This window comes from Propithecus coquereli, unplaced genomic scaffold (genome assembly GCF_000956105.1).
Source record: "Propithecus coquereli isolate 6110/MARCELLA unplaced genomic scaffold, Pcoq_1.0 Scaffold129, whole genome shotgun sequence".
In the NCBI taxonomy this organism is placed as follows: Eukaryota; Metazoa; Chordata; class Mammalia; order Primates; family Indriidae; genus Propithecus; species Propithecus coquereli.
Window position 1 is genome coordinate 4939851 of NW_012137080.1, and position 5703 is coordinate 4945553.

Genomic DNA, 5703 nt, shown 5'->3' on the forward strand with positions numbered 1-5703 from the left:
ATTAAAAAAAAAAAAAAATCTGTGCCTTTCCCACCCTTTGCAAAAGACTTTCTTCTCCTTTGCCACAGCAAACGGAGATGAGAAACAGATGTCTTTGCAGGACCAAGCGGTTATTCTCCCCTCGCCGCCCGCCCCCGCCCGTTCCCCTCCTGAGCTGCATATGTATAAAAAAGCAACCTTGGTCCTGCTGCAACTTGAATTGGCAACTCTTTCTGGGTGGGGATCCTCCAGAGAAAACCTCCAGGAAATAAAAAGTAATAAAGGAGGTTGTCTTTGCTCAAGAGAATGTAATTTAAGCCCCAGAATCAGAATATTTTGCAAATAGTAATTTTCCCCTATATTGGGCTCAACTGGAGTTTGTTTTTTAACACATTAATTCATAACTTCTGTCTAGGGACCGCTCCATAGGCGAGATGGGTCATTTCAGGTGTAATGAAGGCAGAGGCTTGGAAGGCATAGACCTAATAAAATCCGGAGATGGCACCTGCACAAAAGTGTTACAAAGACTATAATGTTTGTTTACTGCTACTACGCCAGATGTGCTAAATATAACACTTCTTTAAAACAGTGATCCTCCGACTGTGAAAAACCAAACCTCTGGCTGCCTGGCTCCCTAGGAATCAAGGAGCTAGCTGCAGACTGAAAATCAGGGAGGGAAGGAACAAGATCAAGGATGAGGATTAGCATCTGCAAATTGAACTCTATCTAATTTGCATGTTTATTTCTTAGAATTGTAATTAAATTTGTGTAATAAATGTTTTCCATTTCATTTGTACACTTAAAATTTGGGTGACTGACATGCAGTTAAGTGAATTTGCTTTTTTTTTTTCTTTAAAGCAAATGCAGTTTATTCAATAAAGCAGCAAACAAATATTAAACATAATTAGAACTAATCTGTTCTGAAGGTGTTTTTGTTGAACTTTGTACATTAAAGACTCTCAGAGGTTTTAAGGGTATTAGGAAGCTGAGAGAAGGCAATTATGCTGAAAACAGACTAACCCAACAGCCTACCAGGAGCATTATTTCATTTTTTCCAAAAGACATTCCAGGGATGCATGCCTAAAATTGGGAATTGGGCATCAATCTTGGCTTTATTCTGAACCATATTGAATTGCACTGGCTCATGCTTGATGTAGGTCATTATGATGACAATTTAAGAATTGTAAAGATGCCATTTTGTATAATCAATGGGAGTTGCATGTCCAGATTAAGGGTAGAATATAATTTTCATTTTAGTCGGGGAGGAGGGTAAGGAGAAGCAAAGGGCATTTTTAAAGCAGTGCAAATACTTAAAAATCTAAATCAGTATCTAAAACTGGTTATTGTCTAAGTCAAATAAAGAACTAAATGTGAGGGCTTGGAGGCATGGCTTATTATGGTTTTTATCTCCCTATATTAAAGTTTTATAGCATTTAAAGGACTATGGGGAAATCCCCACATACACTTGGCTGTGTCAAAATACATAAAACCAAAAGGAGCAAATTAAGCATAAAATTGAGAAATAACATGAGACTAAGTATCAGCATGGGTGCATTGGCATCTTTGGAGCTTTGGCTCTGACAAACGAGCCTTCTGGGAAATTGGCATTGCCCTTGGGTGGAGAAGACTCTTGGCTTTAATGTTGCAACAAAATGACATCACAACACAAGTATCAAATCATCGTACCTCACAGCACCCTTGCAGTTCTGAGTATAAACTGGACCCTGTCCTGTTTGGATACATTAGGTTAGCATGTTTTGCTGACAGCTTTCCCTGCCCTACTTTTAATCCCAAGCTTAATGTTTTCTGAGATTCAGTGCCCAACTGTTGACAGTGTGAACCAGTGTCTACAAGTAGAAAAGGCAGTCAAATGTTTATGGAATGAGAAAAGAACTAACTATAAATCAATAATGAAATATTTGAAATGAGTGAATGTTATTTATAATGAGGTACAATATTCAACTGAGAACTATGATGTCATCATTTTGGGATGTGTGTGTGTGTGTGTGTGTGTGTGTGTGTGTGTGTCAGAGAGAGAGAAGTTCCAAGATAGAAGTTTGATTGTAAAACTTACAATACTTTGAACTTCAAATTTACTGAAGGCAGTGATTGTTTTTCTTCAGTTAACAAAGAGAGTGCCAGACTTAAAACTGCTGAAACCCATTTCACAAAAACTTTTTCTCATTAGATAGGGAGATTTCACAAGTAAAATCTGACTTACTCAGATTGCTGTGGACACAATGCCCATGTGGATTAATAAAAAGTATGAATTACCAGCTTTTAAAAAAAACGCAAGCTTTTCATAGCAAAATAAGGCATCGACACTCAGTCTTTCAATTCCTCTTCTCCTGATCTCAAACCTTTTTTATTAGACTTTCTTATTCCATTACGCCACTGAAACTCCATTCCAGTCACTGTCACCAGTGACTTCCACATTGCTAAATCCAAAGGTCGTTTGACCGAGTTGCTCACTCCCTCCTCCTTTACACACCTTTGATCCTGGCTTCCAGGACAACACACCCACCTGGTTTGCCTCCTACCTCTCTGGCTGTTCCTTCTCAGTCTCCTTTGCTGGTTCTTCCTCTAGGACCTCTGAGTGTTGGAGTGCCTCAAGCTCAGTGCTTGGACCTTATCTCTTCCCTCTAGCCACTCCCGTGTGGGCCTTAGCCAGTCTCTTGGCTTCAAATTCTGTCTACATCCTGATGGCTCCCAAATTTATATCGGCAGCCCAGACTCTCCCTCCTGACTCCAGACTCTGCGTCGACGTCCAACAGGTATCACGAGATACCTATTACAGATCCCAAACTCAATCCCTGATTCTCTCTGCTGTCCCAACCTAGGCCACTCTTAATAGTCTACATTAATAAACCACACTATTTTTCTTGTTTCTGTGGCAAAAAAACTTGAGTCATTCTTGAGTCTTTTTTTTCCCTTCATACCCTACATCCAAAACGTGGGGAAGTCCTTGACACTTTACCTTTAAAATTTTTCTAGACTCTGATCACTTCGTCTCTACTACCAGCACCCTGGTCCAAGCCGTCATCATCGTCGCTCATCTGGGACGTTGCAATCGCCTTTTGACTGGTCTTCCTGCTTCAGTCTTTGGCCCTTTGTACAGTTCAGTGTCAGTTCAAGGGCCAATGTTGTCAATTTTTACTAAGACTCTTCGTCAGGCCCCCCACCCCCGGTTTCACTCAAAGAAAATGCCACATTCTTGCAACGGCCTGCAAAGACCTGAAGCCTCCCTTTTTTTCCTCTGACCTCATTCTGCCTCTAACCACTGCAGCCACTCTGGCCTCCTTTCTGTTTCTCCAATATATCAGGCCTTGCTCACCTCAGGACATTGGTACTGGCTCTTCCCTCTTTTTGTTATGCTCTTTCCCCAAAGAGCTGCATAGGTGAATGTTCACCTCTTCCACATCTTTGCCCAAGTTATCACATTCTTAACGAGCCCTGGCCACTCTGCTTAAAATTCTAGCACTTTGCCTTCATATCCTCTTTATTTGTATCCAGAAGATTGTCTCCTAACAGCCTTTAGTTTATGTGTATATTGTAGTTATCACTTCTCTTCTCCCGCTAGAAAGTGAGGTCCATGAGGGGAGGGGTTTTCATCTTTTTTTGTATACCCCTGTATCTTTTGCACCTAGCACAGTACGAGTGCCTGGCACACTGAAGGCACTCAATAAATATAAGATGATTGACTGAGCAATTGACCAACAGTTAGTTTTATGCATATACAAACCCAAACAAGGCTAAAATTGTGCTACTCTAGTCCAGTGCATGTAGAATGGTGAAACGGGCAGTTAGTTTTATTACCTCATTTTCTTCTTCTAGAATTCTCTGGTCCAGTGCTCTTATCTGCCCTGCAGTATTCCAGGACCTGAAGACATCCCCAAGATTCCTGGCACCCAGTTGTTTCATGCTACCCTGCCTGCCTGGGAGTCTCCAGTACACGATTTTAACCAAGTGGATGCTGGAGCTCTGGACTAGCCTTCCTTTCCCCCAACACAGATTTCCATCACTGCCAAGATGCTCGTTCTAAGCTACAAACTTATACAAAATTACAACGTGTGAAAAGTTGCTCCTCAAGATTCCTATAATGTCATTTCATGGCAAAGCCATGCTTTCAGAAGCCAAGAACTCCTCCACTTTCTTTCTTATCCTCCTTCAAAACTTGCTCAGAAACACTTCAATAATTATGTGCATTTTATACGCAAGAAATGAGCTAGGCACGGCAGGTGAAGTAGAGATGAATAAGACACCGTTGCTAGACTTATGGAGTTGTCAATACAGTGAGTAGCATAAGACAAGCATAGAAATAATGATACTACTTAGTAAGTCATGGCATAGTAGATGCCATGGGAGTTCAATGGTGGGATGATCACATCCAGCTGGGGGGAGCCAGAAAGACTTACTTGAGAAAGCAAAACCTGAGGTTGACCTTGAAGACAGGTAGCGCTCAATGGGTGAAAATGGAGAATGGGTGAAAAGTATTTCAAGTGAAGGAAACAATTTGAGGAAAGGCGCATAGGTTGGAAAACAAGGGGTATCTTTAGAGAAGAGTGAGTGTTCTGGTCTCACTAAAGGGTATGTGAAGGTAGAAGGTAGACGAAGCCATATCATAATATACACTGAAAACCAAAATGAGTTTGATTTTAATTTAATAAGTAATGGGGAACATTAAAGATTTTTGAATTGGAGAATGATCTGATCAAAGCCGAGCTCTAGGAAGAGTAATGTGCAGTGGAGACCGGTGTTGGGAATATTATGTATATGTAGGTAGGACACTCTTTCGGCAGTCTAGCGAGGAGTCTTCAGTTCTCACTAGGTCTCCATTAGAGCAGTGGATTCTGAATGGGGAGACGGTGTGAGCTATCACAAAGTTGGAACCTTTAGGATATAGTCACTGATTGTAAGGAAGGGAAAAGTGAAGAATGCCCTGAGGTTACTACTTGAGTTACCGTGTGGCTAAGTAAACCCATAACAAATGGAAATATTACCTTTTTTGTTTGATTTTCCTTTTCTTCTTCCAAGAAGAGTTTTCTCCCTATTATACTTTTCCTACCTTTGGCATTAAGGGCCTATACAGTTTTTTCTTGACCAAAAACCTAAACATATAGGTCCGCACTGTGCCAGAGCACTAATTCAGAACCAGGTTTGAAGGGAATGCATTGTGTTGGCCCTGGGTATGTTCAGCATGAGGTGTTCATGCAACAGATGGATGGAGATGTCCAGTGGCCATCTGAATATTCTGGTCTAGCCAAGGATAGAAGATGAGAGCAAATTATAATAATTTATGATTATTTCAATAAACATCAAAGTTGAAGTGTTAAGATTTAATGAAACTAATGAAAACATTTCAAAGAATTAAAGAGTGAGGGCTGAGGTCATCATCCTGAAGAATCTGATAAATGCATTTATTCAGAAATGAAAATAACGTTTGGGCTTAATGTGTGACCTCTTTCGGGGATATCTGTATTTAATGGTGTACAGAGAGCCTTTTGGCTTAAACGTAAAAGAAGAAATTTGGGATGGGGTGGTGGAGTTTGGGTAGCAGGCATTCTCTTCTAACTGTCCTGATACCACAAGACAGGAGTAGCTATATGCTGCTGTGCTTCCTCATGTGGCTGAATTTACTTATTTACTGTCACAGGTGGAAAGTGATTTGATATTTCATGAGATAATCCTGAAATAATCCCTGAAAAGATGTAAATCATTGATAAT

General features: G+C 40.6%; 1 long non-coding RNA gene across 1 annotated transcript in view; it reads left to right on the forward strand.

Moving 5' to 3' along the window:
• The window catches only part of LOC105805445, a 2577-nt gene extending 1687 nt beyond the window's left edge, over positions 1–890 (forward strand). The window contains exon 2 of the long non-coding RNA XR_001137210.1: positions 569–890. This is a non-coding gene — a long non-coding RNA (uncharacterized LOC105805445). The remainder of the gene's footprint in view (positions 1–568) is intronic.
• The last annotated feature ends 4813 nt before the right edge of the window (positions 891–5703 follow it).